This window comes from Thermobia domestica, chromosome 12 (genome assembly GCF_964235325.1).
Source record: "Thermobia domestica chromosome 12, izTheDome1.hap1.1, whole genome shotgun sequence".
NCBI classification, from domain to species: Eukaryota; Metazoa; Arthropoda; class Insecta; order Zygentoma; family Lepismatidae; genus Thermobia; species Thermobia domestica.
The window spans coordinates 119,584,186-119,601,246 of NC_137465.1; positions in this window are offsets into that span (position 1 = coordinate 119,584,186).

Below are 17,061 nucleotides of genomic sequence, written 5' to 3' on the forward strand. Positions count from 1 at the left end.
TTCCTACGAAGGATGCTTGCTAAAAGTGTTCTCATCTCTCCTACCCGTTTAAAAACGTCTTCGCCTGTTACTCTCTTCTTCTATTTTATCTTCTCCATATTCTTCCAACACCACATTTCTAAGCGCTCTAATTCTTTCTTCTCTAACTTCCGTAATATTGAAGTCTCTGACTATACAATCCAATAGTCTATATTTATAACTTGATCACCTTCTTCGTTAGTCTAATATTAGGCTAGTTAAGACTATTCTTTTCTTGTTGAATGCCTCTTTGGCTACGGCAATTCCTGACCTTTTCCCCTTGATGCAGTAAGAGTCTCTCAAGTTGGACAGATATGGCAGGAAGAAATTTTCGTGATGAAATCAACCAAGCCCTCATATTTCAGCATTATTTACGTGAAACTGACGGAAAATCCTGAAGAAAGTATGTCCGAGCTGAAGATTTGAATCAGGGTCCTTCTCACTGCAAATAGATATCGCTAGTCCGTTTCGCATCTATTTGTTATCGCAATTCATCTAGATACAATGATATATCAAAAAGTGTATATATTCCAGTTTCTTCAGAAGCTTATGTCTCTGGGAAAATATGCTATTTGCGAGTTATGTATACTAGAACTTTTAGACCGTACGGTATTTCTGGACTTTAGTATCGATTCCGGAAGACTGTTAGTTCATATACACTCTGAATACATCTACGAAGACTTGAGGACAGCTACGTCATCAAGGGATTTCGTCCCACATCTCCTTCAATGAGACAATGTGACGAAGAGTCTCTCGAGAAGAACTTAAGAGATTAACTATTACCAACGACTTCCTTCCAGAGAAGAGGGTGGTGAAAACAACAAGAAGGAGAAGTAAATAAAGACCCTTCATTGTTGAAAAAAATCAATACAAGCAATGTTTCCATCGTCGTCATTTTCCTTCCTTCAAGTACCACTACTTAAAGTGACGTCACAATACTCTATTCTTGACTTGCAAGCATTCTTCTTACTTTTTTCCCCTTAATTTTGATTCTATATTCTAAACCCTTTATCAATGAATATTTCAAAAGATTTTTTTCCCTTCAATCTCGAGTAGTCTATCAATATGTGACTAGAGTGAGGTTCGTGTTATTGGAAATCTTGTTGTTAAAGAATCAACGAACTCACGTCTTTTTTCAGACAATCAATAATCGATTTAATATTGAATGGTGAATTTCGTGAACACAAAGAAAGAAAGAAAAAAGAGCGTGCAGCAAAAATTGTCAATTTTATTTCCAATCTATTTTCAATATTATCTCAAATTTACTTTAATGTGGCGTATATTTTCTTTGTTGCCTGTCAATCAGTGCTACTACTTCGGGTTGAAAGCAGTAAATTCTAAGCGGGTAAAAAAGTGTTAATTACCATAACTTCAAGGATTTCTTTATTTAAATAATAGTAATTTACTACGATAATTTTCGCAAAAATAGTTTTTCAATTGAGTGTATATTTTCTTTAAAACTCAGTTATCTCCACTGCTTGGAGTGAAATGTGTCAAAAAGTGAAAGATTGAATTTCAGCCTCCCGATTTCTTTTAAATATTTTACAGAAACTTTCAATTCTAAGAAGCATTTTGATCTATTGATGACATATCATATTTCTAATTTGTGTTGAGAGTGTGTATTAGTTTCAAGCTGGTGTTCACAAAACATTCAAATTAAGTACGTACAGAAAATATAGATATAGCACTTCGAAAACATAACCTTTATCTGAGAAACTATTGAAGGAGGGTTGAATAATTTGGAGAACGTCCCATTAATATGATAGCAGATATACCAATGTAGCTAATTGTTTTTGAAGCACGACAAAACAAAACCAATTGAGAATGCTCCAAAAGCGTTGTCAGAACGAACTTAAAAAGAATAGAAATAGGAGCGGGAAGGATAACTGTGATTTTTTCCCCACATGTAAATCGTATTATCAGTACCTTCTTCTCTTTCTCGCAAAATCGCAAATACTATCATCTCTGAAGCTCACAATATGACATGAGTGCTAATAGTTACTCAAAATATGTAAATGTGGCCATCCGCATTAACTCAGTGCACCAATTCTCTATCAATGAAGTCTGCCTTCCAAACAGCATTGGGTAGGTCAAGCGTACGCCCGAGCCAATGTCCGGTCGGACATTGAAATTTTCAAGTTAGCCCACAAGACCCCTTCAGGGAGGGCACTGGGATCACAGGGATCACAACATTCGATATGCCCCATGATATTTACGTATTTCAATTTTGTTCCATTCATTTACCTTCCATGGTTTTCATACTACGGGTAATGAAGATTCCGAACCATATCATGGTGGCCATTTTGAAACTTGTGCTCCATATGGAACATCTTTTGGTACAGCGTTACTTAGTTTTCCAAGACCTTCCGAACGAGCTATACTCGACCCATGTTCCCATTTGACATTTCAAAGTTACCCCCCGTTACCCCCATTTTCAGGGGGCGGGGAGGGGTACTTTTGGCGGAACTGGTTTTCCCCCTTAGCAATATATAACATGTACTTCAAACATGTCTTCTATATTTTACCATTTTTCAGATATTTCCTGTACACTATCTAAAGTGAGAAGCTAGCAGTGAGTTTTGCAAAATCAATAGTTTAAGTCAATTTTCTGAAGGTTGAAGGAAAAGAATTCATCGAGAACAGACATTTAGCATTTCCAAAGGAATTCCTCATTCACATCACAGATGCCGAAAGGCTTTTAAAAAAACTCAAATTTAATTCAAGCGTACTGGTAGCTATTGGTGCATCCCCTTCAGAGAATCCTGGATCCGTCCCTGCTTAGTGAGGTGTTAGAAAATGTAGTGAGACAGGTTCCGTCAGAAAATTCAAATTGAGAGATTAGAGAGAATTCTATTTTTGTTTCATTATTTATATTGCGTAGAATAGAAGTCAATGCAATAAATAAAAAAAAAAATTAACACAGTACAGTTACTATCTTGAGAACTTCTCACGTATATGTTAATCAGCCTACTGAAACAGAGAGCGGCATTACAAGTTTTAAGAAGTTGATTATAGAAAAGTTCATTTATCCTCATCACTCGTTGGATTATAACTTCATCCTTTGTAACATACAAGAATAAAAGTAGAAACATATTTAACTGATATATATCAGTAGCATATATAGCATAAATATAAGAAGCATATTATATATATATATATATATACAGGGCCGAATCCAGGATTTTCTGAGGGGGTTGTGCCAACAACTGTCAGTAGATTTGAATTATATTTGAGTTTTTTAAATGCCTTTAGGCATCTGTAGTATGAATGAAGAATTGCCCTGGAAATCCTAACAAGTAAGTGTCTGCTCTCGGTCCTTCAACCTTCAGAAAATTGTCTGAAACTATTGACTTTTGCAAAACTCACAACTAGTTTCTCACTTTAGGCAGTGTATATTTACAATTAAGGGGGTGCACGTGCACCTTTGCACCTCCTAAATCCGGCCCTGTATATTATATTATATTATATTATATTATATTATATTATATTATATTATATTATATATATATATATATATATATATATATATATATATATATATATATAATAACGTCCTTGTTTCAAACCAGAATACATGAGAAGCTTATGGACCTATATGACATAAAGAAATACAAATGAAATTATAACAAACTGTATATGAAAACAAAATTATCAGGAAATGTAGCCTACATGTTGCGCAAACGACAAACAATAAAAATGGCACATTTATTAAATAAATTTGTGAAACAATTAAGAAAAAATAACTAAGTCAACAGGAAACATATTTCGATAGTCGAACCAAAGGAAGGGGTTGAAAACCACCTATCAACGGCATCACATCCAGTGATACTGCCTGCCTTTCCACGCCATCCAATGACACCACACCCTACTTGCATAGCACGTCGTCCAGTTGTACAGCGGTGGACACTTCTAAATGGTACACCTTAGCCGTAAATCTCCATATGGCTGTACCATTTAGAAGTGTCCACCGCTGTACAAATGTTCAGTATTGTTCTCTGTGTTAGAGAAGAAATATCTCATCTAGTTCTTTTCCATGTGGTAAGGTGCCAAGAACCGACGACACGTTGCCACGTTGGATAGCAATATATATATATATATATATATATATATATATATATATATATATATATATATATATATATATATATATATATATATATATATGCGCTAATTAGCTCCAAGTTCAGAGTTCAGAAATTTTCAAAGATAATGATTAAAGAAAACTTTTTTGTTTTCCGTAACTAATTGCATTACAGCTTCTGTTCTGCTGTATGTCTAAGGGCTTTCTACTTAGGAGGACTAAATGGAAATAGTTCTTGTTTGCTTTAAGTATCTTGACTTATATTGTAATAAATGTTTATATCGATAACTTTATCAATATATCCTATTATACGAGAAACTGACGCCCAGAATATGGTCGTCATGAAGAAGAGCAGACAAAGAAACCGCAGCATTTGGTGGTACATTCGAAACGACCAGTAACAAACTAAATCGATTTTTTTCTGTTAAAAAGGATATCTGAGAAAGGAACCATTCGTTCCTCCAGATTTTAATATTCCACCAAATGACTGGGATTCTGTTCAATTATCATCAGGTGAGATTTGTCCGATTAAATTTATTTTCTACGATACGTGTAGGATTCTTGTGTGGATAATATAGTTAAAATTTCCGACCTAGCTGCCCTACATGTAGATAAGTCATTCAAATCTACAAATAAAGCAGAAATTAGTTTGTTCATAGGGCTTTATTTTATATCAAATTGTCTGAAATATCGAATTTTCTATGATTGAACGAACTATTTTTCAGAATTTGATTTAAAACAGAGATAAAACCCTCACAGTCAGAAGAGCTACCATTGCTAGAAATATTATTGCTATTAATGCTTTGTACACCTGTATTTTGTTCAAGAACAATATCGTTTCAAGAACTGTCATAAGTAAGAAGTCAAACTTCTTAAAGTCCGTTTGTCCGTTAGAATATATAGAACACCAATGCTTGGACCCGCTGAATATGTTTCAATTGAGAAAATTAAAAATTTATATTAGATTAATATATAGGGGCCGCGGTGGCTCAGTGGTAGAGCGTTCACCACTACCCGGTGCTTGGAGTCCCGGGTTCAATCCCAGCCCCCGCCAAGTAAACCTTGTGGTGGACAAACACCGTATGCGTGGGTTTTCTCTGGGTTCTCCCGTTTCCTCCCACTTTCTTCATTCCACCATTTCATTCATTACTCTTTATCACCGTCTCCTTTAGCCTAACCGGCATAATCGTGGGACGTAAAACTCAAAGATTTCATTTCATTTTCATTTAATATATACACTGGAGAACGAACACACTCTTTCTCTATATCTGTCAGAAAACATTCTGTAAATTTTATTTCTTTCATCCCACAATTAAATGAAATCTCGACTATTCCCTCGTATAAAATACTATAACCTTATATCAATTTCTCATCTGCTGTGCTGAGAGTCGCCATATTATTTTACGCTTTCAACCTTTAGCTTCAAAGCTTTGGTGCTGTAACTGCCTGAACCTGATACTCATATCTACAGCATAAAATCTCTCCTTGAGCGAGAGATAAAAGAAAAAGAAAAGTACAACTAATTTAATCTACATTGGAACTTAAAATGCCCTAGATAATTGGAATCATTCAATAAATACGATAAGAATCTTAATCAAGAATGTAACAACCTTTTCCAGTAATGGTAACTGACAGAAATGTTCGGTAATGTTCATCCTCTTAACTCTTATTTTAGACCATTTTTATCAGTTGGTCGTAAAAGTGGGGAATAAAAAAAACACTATTGTTCTTTCTCTCTCTTTCTTCTTCCTTAATCAAATCGTAAAGAGGCGGACTAAACGTCAGGAAATGTGGGATACAAGAAGATTGAACAGGATGTTTGAGGGCTCTAAGAGACAATAAAAAGAAAAAAGTCAAATAGTCACAAGGTTGACCTTCAACTGGTGGAAAAGCTGTTCTTGCTCAGGACATAATCTTCTGCATTTTATTGAGCTCTAAAAGGTATATAAATGCCAAAAATTTCTATCCGAGCTCTCCTAAATGACCTTGATATAACTTCAACAGGATAGTCTGGAAGTCGCTTAACAAGCATCTGTTGGAACTAATTTACATTATATAATATACACGGTGTCCAATTACAACGATAACGTTGTATATAGCATTAGTAATCTGTACCATCTTATAAAAAGGGTCAGAAGCGAATTATTTGAGCAGTAATATATAAAGAAAAGAAAGATACAAAGAAATATCTTAGGTTATTTTGATCGTCAACTATTGATATAATCTCTATGGAAACAATAAATGTATGTATAAGTGTGCGGACATCTTGTTAAGTATGTAAAAAGTGGATTATTACGCTTCTCATGATTGAATATTAAAATCAGTTAAGAAAATGGTAAAACGTGTGAATTATTTGAAGATTAGTTAATTAAGAACCAGGATACAATCTAGATACTACGTAGACAAATAAATGTAGTAAAATAAGTGGTGCCGGAACCCGGGAGATATAAAAGTCGTTTCGAAGGACAGTAAAAACGGCTAACATTCAACGTGACATTAGTGTTACCATTTTGAGAAGCGGTAAAGTGATACACCGAAATATTACAATGAGTGCAACGGATAGAGACCTAACTGGTGATCAGAGTATGAATCCAGAAATAAATTCTAGCGAAAATTTAACTGACATCTTAAGAGACTCAGCTCAACAAATTAGGAACCAATCTGAGCAAATTAAGGATCAAGTTCGAAAAAGTGATGAAATAGCTCAACAAATTAGGAACCAGTCTGAACAAATTAGGGAGCAAGCTTAACATTTTGATGAAAAATTAGACCAGAAGATAAACCAGCAAACTAAGGATTTCGATGAAAAGCTAGGGAGATTAGAACAATGTAATGAAAGCAGATGGGATCTTATTCAACGTCAACTGAGTCAGGATGAATCAGACAAATTTGAACAGTACGACAAAAAATGGAAAGGGTAACACAAAGATTCACGGAAGTTCAAGATTCTGTAGATGGCATAGAGTCAACGATAAATGCTCATGCTAATCACATTAAAATATTGCAAGATGAGGTGAACTTTATCAAAGAGAAATGTATTCCCGAAAGTGCATTGCAAGATGATGGATACATGAATGTGGTACATCCTACATCTACCGGTTGTGAACCTACTCGTTATCCCAGAACAATTTTGGAAGTTAATGAATCTTCGAGCTGTGAAGAAGAGAGTACTGATAGAGAAAGAAGAGTGAGGCAATCGTCCCGGCGGAAACATAACTCCAACAGGTATATGAAGACTAATACAGGTAAACCTTTACGATTCAGCGAAGTTAAGTCGCTTACTAAATTTAGTGGTGTACCGGAAGATATACCCGCTAGGGGATTTCTTGAAAAATTTGAGGACCAATGTGAACTGATGGGTGTAGATGAGTCTTAATTTTTAAAATTATTGCCACATATATTATTATCACCCTGTTTAACATGGTTCAAAGCTATCAGGAGTAGTCTTCGTACATATTCTGATTTCAAGAATGCTCTACTATCGAATTATGAGAATGATTTTATGATAGCGAATAGAGATGCTCTCTTACGAACGAAATATTTCAATCCAAAATTACACCGGAGTATTACGGACTTTGTAGTATCTACATATAACGAGTTAAGATCACTAAATCCAAATCATCCGGAATCTCGCATCATAACTTCCATTAGAATCTTATTGCCATTTCGATTACAACAACTGTTAATGACGGCGCAATGCATCAACTTTAATCACCTAATTATGCTTGTTCAAAATTATGAAAGTCAGTCAGCAATACAGGATAACAATAGAATACAGGATAGAGGTCAGGGTAATTCTGGACGTAATCAGACACAATATGCTTCTGTTCGTAATATAAATGTACAACCTGGAAATAATTCTAAGGTGCCTAACTAACTAACTAACTAACTAACTTTATGGCCTATGGAACCCGGAGGTTCAATGCCGCGTTCACAAAAGCTCTCCACGGACTTCTATCCTTAGCTAACTGCATCCAGTTTCTACTTTGTGCCTAGTTTTAATAATAGAATGTATGGTTCTAATGATACTGGTAATCGAACGCAACCTAATCACAGAAATGAAACTAGGAATTTTAGAAACAGCAACAGAAATTTCAGTAGTAACAATAACCATCGCCGATTTTCACAAAATCGGTTTGCAGATGGCAGGAATTTTGTAAATAGCAATCAAAATATGGTAACATCCTGTGAAAGACAAGAACGTACACAAGATTGTGCTATACAATGTTGCTTAAATGCGCCCTTTGAATGTATAACTTGAATCATTAAAAAAGGCGTCCGACGGATTTGTATTAGATTAACCTTTGCTTACGTCTATGGTTAATGTGTTTTTCGTTCAATTTATTATTAAAATGTACGTTAAAAACACACGCAATTATGAAATATTATGGAATATTGATGAAATTAAGTTATGGCAGCCTACTGAAAATACTATTGAATTTGATCCTTATAGATTTGTTGCAATTTCCTTTTATAGCATTAACTGAGGAAATCTTAATTTGTGTTTCATGCTAAGAAATTATCTAAAAGCTTTATTGTAATACGAGAATATACTGAGTTTGACAATTTGTTTTCTCCAAGAAACATATATTTAACTCTTGAAAGGAAACATGGGTGGAAATTCACCCAGATGAAAGTTATTTTTTTTTTGCTGCAGACTGGCAACACTGCGTTGACATAAGTAATTATTGGGTGAATTTTCACCCATGTTTCCTTTCACGTGACTTTTTCCAGTCAGTTATTTGTTGACAACATCGGAGTGTATTTTGCAAAAAAAAAAAAAAAAAAAAAAAAAAACCCTTAATCAAGACTTCTAGATGTTTTCTTACCAGTTTCAAGGTGAACAGTAAATAAAATTATCTGTTGATAAGCATAAGCATTTTTCTACAAACTATTTTTTTCAACTTTTATAGAGCTGTAAAATTTAATACCTCAGAAATGTAAGTATGTATTATGTAAAAATTCTCTACATATTTGTTTTTAATCTTTCATCATTTTTCTTGATTCTATTAAGTGAAAGTATATTCTTAAATACTTTATACATTCTCAAGCAAATACTTCAAAATATACTGTAATAATGTAACATTTACGAGTCATGGGTGAAAATTCACCCATGTTTCCTTTGTCGTATGCCAAAAAGATGTTTCCTTTTAAGGGTTAAGCTATTCTTGTTTTCGTGTTTTTATTCTATTCGAATTTTATACGAATAGTATAAATATTCAAGAATAAAAGATCATAATTTTAATGTAAACGTATGAAGGTTATGACAGATATATAAAATAGATGCAACTTATTATATAGAAAGAATAAGAATAATAAATATAGAATTTCTTAATTTTTCAGAGCTTACTAATGTATTAAATGATAATCATCAATGTGTTTATATGTTATAATTTTGTTGTCTTCTGATCCTACCAATATTTAGTACTATAAAGGTCTTTGTTTGTAAATAATGTTGTTTGTACATGAAGGAATAGTTAATTAGTACCCTTAAAGAAACTATCAGTTAGGTTTAATTTTCGAATAGTCTCATCGACAATAATTGTAAATCGACGTTCTTAGTATATTGATATATTGATAAATATTAAAAAAATGTAATGTTATAATACGTTATATATATAAATGGAAGAGTAAGATATTTGTGTTTAAGTGATATTAAGTTTATACGAGGGCTATTCAAAAAGTAGGTGTTTTATAATCTTCAATCCAGGGTTCTTTCCTTCATAGCAAAAATATTACGGAAGTCCAGTCCGGACGACATTTATACAACGATAACGTTGTATATAGCATTAGTAATCTGTACAATCTTATAAAAAGGGTCAGAGGCGAATTATTTGAGCAGTAATATATAAAGAAAAGAAAGATACAAAGAAATATCTTTAGGTTATTTTGATCGTCAACTAATGATGTAATCTCTATGGAAACATAATAAATGTATGTATAAGTGTGCGGACATCTTGTTAAGTATGTAAAAGGTGGATTATTACTCTTCTTATGATTGAATATTAAAATCAGTTAAGAAAATGGTAAAACGTGTGAATTATTTGAAGATTGGTTAATTAAGAACCAGGATACAATCTGGATACTACGTAGAAAAATAAACATAGTACAATATACAATGCAACCTGGAATTTGAGATAGTAGAACTTTTGAAACGGATGCCATATACAAATAATGATTATACCAAAATGAAGCCTTCTTCATGCATATATTTTAAACTAAGAAGCAATCATTGAAGCACACTAGGAACCACACAATTTTGCAGATGTAACCGAAGGAGTAAATCAATTTAAAAGAAAAAAAAACAAGTAAATTGACTCATAGCCATACGTATGAATGGTCTGTCGTTAATTTTGAGTTTGTTTATTTGGACACTGTGGAGCGATTTTTTTTTCATTTCTACCAATAACCAATCGGATGAGGCCTCTGTAAGGGGTAACTAGGGAAATCGTAGTTTTCAGAAATTAACACTCTGAATTGGCAACATTGCTGATGTTCAGTGCATCAAAAGGTGTATTAATAATCTGTCTGTATTATGCAATTCCTGAAAACAATGAAAAAGAAACTTTGAAATCATCATGACAAAACTTTTATTTACATACACCCGACAACACTGCTAACCAGCAAGATAACATTTCCTGCTTGTAAAGAAAAAAAAAACAGAAGGAAACGCAAGCGTGTTCGAATGGCAGTGTGTAGTTGTAGTGAATATTGTCGCTTTGCTTGGAAAGTTTATTTTGTGTTCTGAGTTGAGGTGTTTATTAACTTCCCGTCAAGTGATTACTGTTTTGGTGCTCTCCAGAAGAAAAGCTTTTCATTATTTATTCATTTTATTTTCATCCATAATTCATACATGAAGCTCGAAGCAAAATGAGCGTATGAATCGGGTGATTCCAACCCATGCCACAGTGAGAGCAGAATTTCGTGATCATTTTCCCAACATTATAGTCTTCCGAAGAAGTCAACAATATGTAGACTTGTTTCAAAATTTCGGCAGACGGGATTTGCACACGAAAAACAACACAATAAGCAACGGTGTATTATAACACAAGAGGTTTTGGACACCGTAGAACAACATATGTCACAATGACCACAGAAATCTGTACGTAACCTTGCAGCACAAGTAAATTTACCACATTCAACGACTCACGTGGCTTTAAAAATGGTATACCTACGGACATACAAGATATAGGTTGTTCAAGAACTTAAGATGCCAGACTTGGAATCTCAAAACAAGAGTATTGCCGTTGGTTTCAATCTTTTATTCGAAACCATGGAGTTCATGTCTTGGACAAGGTGTTCTTCAGCGATGAAGCTTGGTTTAATCTCAATGGTTACGTGAACAGTCAGAATTCCAGATACTTGTCATCTGACAATTCACATGTGTTGCAAGAACAGCAGTTGCATTCCGTAAAGGTAGGTGTGTGGTGCGCTATCTCACGGCGCCGAATTTTAGTTTTTTTTTTTTTTTTTTTACAATATATTTGGCGGACGATCTATTACGCATTTCATTTATTTGTTGAATATTGATGAACGTGATTGTTGGTTTCAGTAAGACAGTGCCACATGCCATAAGTCAAATGAAACATTAAACATGTTGCAAGAATTTTTCGGGGGACGGATAATAAGTAAAGACATTGTGGCCCAGTCGCTCCCCTGACTTAAGATCACCGGACTTTATTCTATGGGGTTACTTAAAGCAAAAGGTATACAAGAACAACCCTCGAACTACACAAGACCTGGAAACAAACATTAGCAATACAATTGAAAATATTAACAATTCTACTCTTCGTAAAGTTGCTGCCAACATGGTGAAACGCATGAATTTGTGTTTCAATCAAAATGGAGGCACTTCCAGCATCTCTGTGAAACTAGTAACTCACTTCGTGATGAATAGCAGTGTTGTCGAGTGCATGTAAGTAAAAGCTTATCACGATAATTTCAAAGTTTCTTTTTCATTGTTTTCAGGAATTGCGTAATGCAGACAAATCCTTAACACATCTTTTGATTCACTGAAACATCAGCAATGTTGCCAATTCAAAGTGTTAATTTATGCAAACTATGATTTCCCTAGTTACCTAAAGCTCGTTCAGTAAATTCTCTGAATAACGGACACCGATGGGACATGATTTATTTTTCAGAAATCCGTTACAATAATGTCACAGAAATTTGGATTATTTAGAGCTACTAGCATGCAACATGTAGTAAATGAATTAGCTATTAACATAAATTTAGGGTAAAAACCCAAACCAAACACTGTACTCTGGAATGTAAGTACCTTAAAGGTAATGGTGAAATATTCCTTTGTAAAGAAACAAAAGTATCGCTTGAGGATTTGTGTATATGAGTGCTGCAGTAGTAGATGCAAACTTGAAGGAGAAAAGGAGTGAATTTGTCACGGAAGAAAAGTTTTGTATAGAATTCTAGGCCATATAATTGTCCCTCATCGATTGGTTTCATTCGTTGAAGGTTTTAAACAATTCTCACCACAAAGCACTTTGTTGTTGGCAGAGAGAGAGAGAGAGAGAGAGAGAGAGAGAGAGATAAAACAATTTCAAGCTTAGCTTTTGCATTTATTCTGGTAGTGGTTCAGCAAGTCATTAACTTATATCAAAACACATTTTATGAAGAAGAGATTTTCTGTTTGCTGTATTCTAACACAGATTTATTTTCAATTTACAGACATATTTTTTTCCTTTGTCGAGAATAACTTCCCGTCTGTTACGAAGAGGTTACTAAACGTTGAAAAAATGAGAAGACTGCCCATATCCATATCCAACTATACCTGTAAACGGTAGAATTCTCTCCCGTTATAATATATTTTTGCCGCGACTAATCTGCCCATGTTATGTAGATGTCCGTAATATATATGTTTGTGGATTTTGAGCCAAATGTCCCAACATTCTCTATGTATGCAGATATAAGCGCTTGTACGTGTTTCTTTGCATAAAGTGATCGAACAGTTGAGTGTTTCGTTGCAGGTATTCCTCAAATTTTGTACTGTTTCTTTTTAGTGTGCATTTTATTGTTTCTACAGATAGTGGAATTAATGGTCCTTGCGTCACCGCGTACCAAGTAGGAACGGATTGTAAGAGGACCGGACCTCGTGACAAGGCACAGGCATATCAATATCAAAACATCTAAAGATATTTTATCATCTTTTCCAGCAGAGCTAGCAATAGATTTTCTCGGAAACAACACACTAGAATTTACTTTATGTATGTCATTTTGTTAATCTTGATGTGATCTATCAACTGATGTATACAGGGTGTTTCAAAACAAATATTGGAGTTTCAAAGGCTTTGAGTATTTATTAGAATTAACTTACAACTATAAATAATATCAAATGAAAGGAGCAGCTCAAACAGTTTTTTTTTTTTCTATAAGTGTTCAATGTGAGAACAATTTTTCACATGGAACACATCCAGTCGATAGGCGAAAAGGACGCATAAGCTTTCCGCTGGGATATGGCACAAAGCACATTCAATTTAGGGGAGACTCGTTCGCAACTGTACCATCTTGTGGGGTTTTGCTGACCCCAAGATGTGAGTATTATGAGCGTTCACATCACCACTTAGGTGAAATGTCCATTCAACACTGAAAGCGAAAATTTTCATCGTCATGCAGCAACATTTCATTTGGAAAATTGGCACTTAACTCTAGAACGGCGGCTGGGTTATTTTTGACCCATTTCTGAGTTTACGCTATAACAACTTTTCTATTTTCTTACGAATCGGATCGAATTATTGTGACTTTTACTCATTCTTTGGAAGAAATACTTGTACTAAGTTTCACTCTTATCCATACTTTGCCTTTCCAAATATCAAACAATTATACTAGAACGGCGGCGTGGGTCAATTTTGACCCAACTCTTTTGTTAGTGATATTTTGTTGCATTGTAGCAACACTGCTGGCTGCGTCTTTATCTTGCGACCGTTCTTTCTCATAATACTCTCCCATTCCAGCTCGTGTTCAAGACCAGCTTCTCAGCAATTTTGTCAGCGTAGTTGGAGTTAGTAATACTTTAGAGAGTGTTGATTAGGAGAATCTCATTATTTTCGGACTGATGTGCTATTTCAAACACTCATTATGAGCAAGTGATTGATGACACCGGATGAAATGGTTGCAAATTTCAATAACATAAGTGACGTCGAGTCTGACGCTAAATGCGTTGATATTTCTTCAGATGAAGATTACCTGCCGAACAACAACAAGTATGATGATTCGGATGACATATCGGAAGAGGAAGAGATAAGCACCGAAAACCATACTTCTGCAAATAAGCGTACTAAAAAGGTAAGACTATTATTATTATTATTATTATTATTATTATTATTATTATTATTATTATTATTATTATTATTATTATTAAACACAAATTATATGTCTTACATCGTAAGAAAATATTCATAATAATTTCAGTCATTTTAACAAAAATTTTACAGACAATTTGCATGTATTGTGAAAATATATAGCTAGTGCTTTTTCTTTGTTGGTATCACTGTGTTGAAATGTTTCATGAGAAGATGTTTATAGCACAAATAAATAATAATAAATAAATCACGGCCATATTCGATCCAATATTGGATGAGGCCTCTCCCCGGAGGGAGGAATGGGTCTACTGCTCCCACGCTGACCAGACGGGCTGGGACAAGTTTCCTATATACCAGACGGGTTGGAAGAGGAAAGCCGAATCTCTCACTGTGATCGCCAATATATGACCGCCCCGCTGGTCTAGTGGTGAACGTGGCTGACTACGGATTGAGGGATCCCGGATTCGATTTCCGGCGCTGCCAAGAATTCTTAGCCTGTGGCGTAACCAGAAATTTCAAAGCTACTGAAACCAAAAAGTTTAGAGGTCTAAATGGGAGACAACTTACTATCTCGTATGTTTGAATAACTTATATTTCCACTAAAGAAGTAGAATCTCTAAAGGAGTTGTTCGAAAAACAGGTAGTTTACCATTCTTTTTATGTCAGAAACTTTCATGATTAGAACCTAGCATATCTTATTTAGAAAACAATCACTCGATACTGACTTTTTTTTGGTATGAACTACTGCAAGTTTACGACTGTGTATGCTATTTTAGATTATGTCAGGTTATGTGTTTCCATAAATTCTAAATAGGGAGAGGAAAGTTATAGAAATGCACAGGTGCGTATTACAACCATATTAGTAAAATATTTGTTTGTGTAATACTTCGCGTTTCAATTTGTGAACAATATTTTTGTATGACCATTCTCCTTAAAGAGGATTGACTGAACTTTGTTCTGTGTAAGACTGCAAGTTTAGATATGTGTACATTAGGTTAGTTTAGTTCAGTTAGGTCATGCGCTTGTAGAAACTATCTAAGAATAATAACTATCAAGGAATTAGAATGATATATAACATTTCTATATAATAAACTGACATATCGTTCTAACAATATTATATTCATAAAAAATATGATGTTTCATAAATTTGTATTATTGACAGAAAAAAAAACGATCAATAAATATCAAGTTAGAGTTCAAAGAAGTTGTTTGTTTTATTGAATGAAAGTCACGTTTTATTATACAATACAATAAATATTAGTGGTTTAGAATATAAATAATTAGTAAAAATGGAATGGGTCATTTTTGACCCACTCCCGCCGTTCTAGAGAGTATCAAAAACACCGCCGTTCTAGTGTTAAACCGTAGTCTGTAGGCTTTAGACCTTGTAGCAACTGCAAACGATAAGGACGTAGCTGTAAATGTCTGCTTAAAATTCTGCACACAGACGGTAGCACTGTAACTACAGCTTCAGTCTTGGCATAATGTAAAACACAAAAAGCTTTCTGCTCACTAATCATCTTTGCTACTAGCGCTTTCTAATGGCAGACAGAGGAAAGAGTACATGCGCATGCGTGCGTACAAAACAGTTTGAGTTGCTCTTTCATTTGATGTATTCTTTATAATTGTAAGTTAATTGTAATAAATACTACTAACATTGAAACCTCAACATTCATTTTGAAACACCCTGTATATTTTCTTTGGACAATATTTTAGTTAAATAAATATAGCCCAGTCAAATTAGGCTTTAACCCAGACCTTTAAATTAACAAAACGAAACTTACTGGAATATGTAGAATTAGTTATGTTGTACTTCTGGCAAAAAAATCCCCAAGAATCCCGTGAGGGGTTTTGGAGCTATGACGTCATCAATATCGCTGCCATCAAAATTTATAGTGAAATCTTTGAATGCGTATAACTTTTCATGTAATAAAGCCAGGACGTTCATTTTTGCGATAAACTGAAGAGAACCAATTGGAAAATTTGTACATTAAACTATAGTGGTTAAATCAAATGTTTCCTTTGAAATATTTCCACATAAACTGTAAAAATTCACTTTTTTGAATACTTGTTTTGAAGTTTACACGTAAATATCTCCCTGACTATAGACTATTATATTAATAAATGTTTTCGCATAATGTTGTAGGCCACTTTATTAAGTTTAAACAGACACCGGTTTTATTTCTCTATCACAAAAAGTAAGGGAGCTGTGTGAATTTATGTTGTGGAGCATGCGATCCGCAGCGTGTGCTGGATGAGCATAAGGTCTAATTCTATTTACAGATTCATAGCAAATAGTCAGAGGTATTGTAGATTTCTTTCACCAGCTACCTAGTTAGAGTGGATAGGGAAGTTCTAAACCTGCTATGACAGTTATTTTGAATTCTATCAATTGGGATTTCAATAAATTGTTGAAACAAGGTTTTGCACTACTTAAATACATAAATCACCGTTCTGAATAACGTACGAAATACTATTGAAGATTAAAATTCTTATATCAACACTTGTATAGCAACATGTAGAGCTAAAGTGAATGAAAACAGTGTTTAATAATAAAAAGGACTTCAAAAATGATGATAATATAAATTAGCGTAGACGAGGTAATACTCTAAATATATAGAAAATTAGAGTAAATACAACACATGTTGT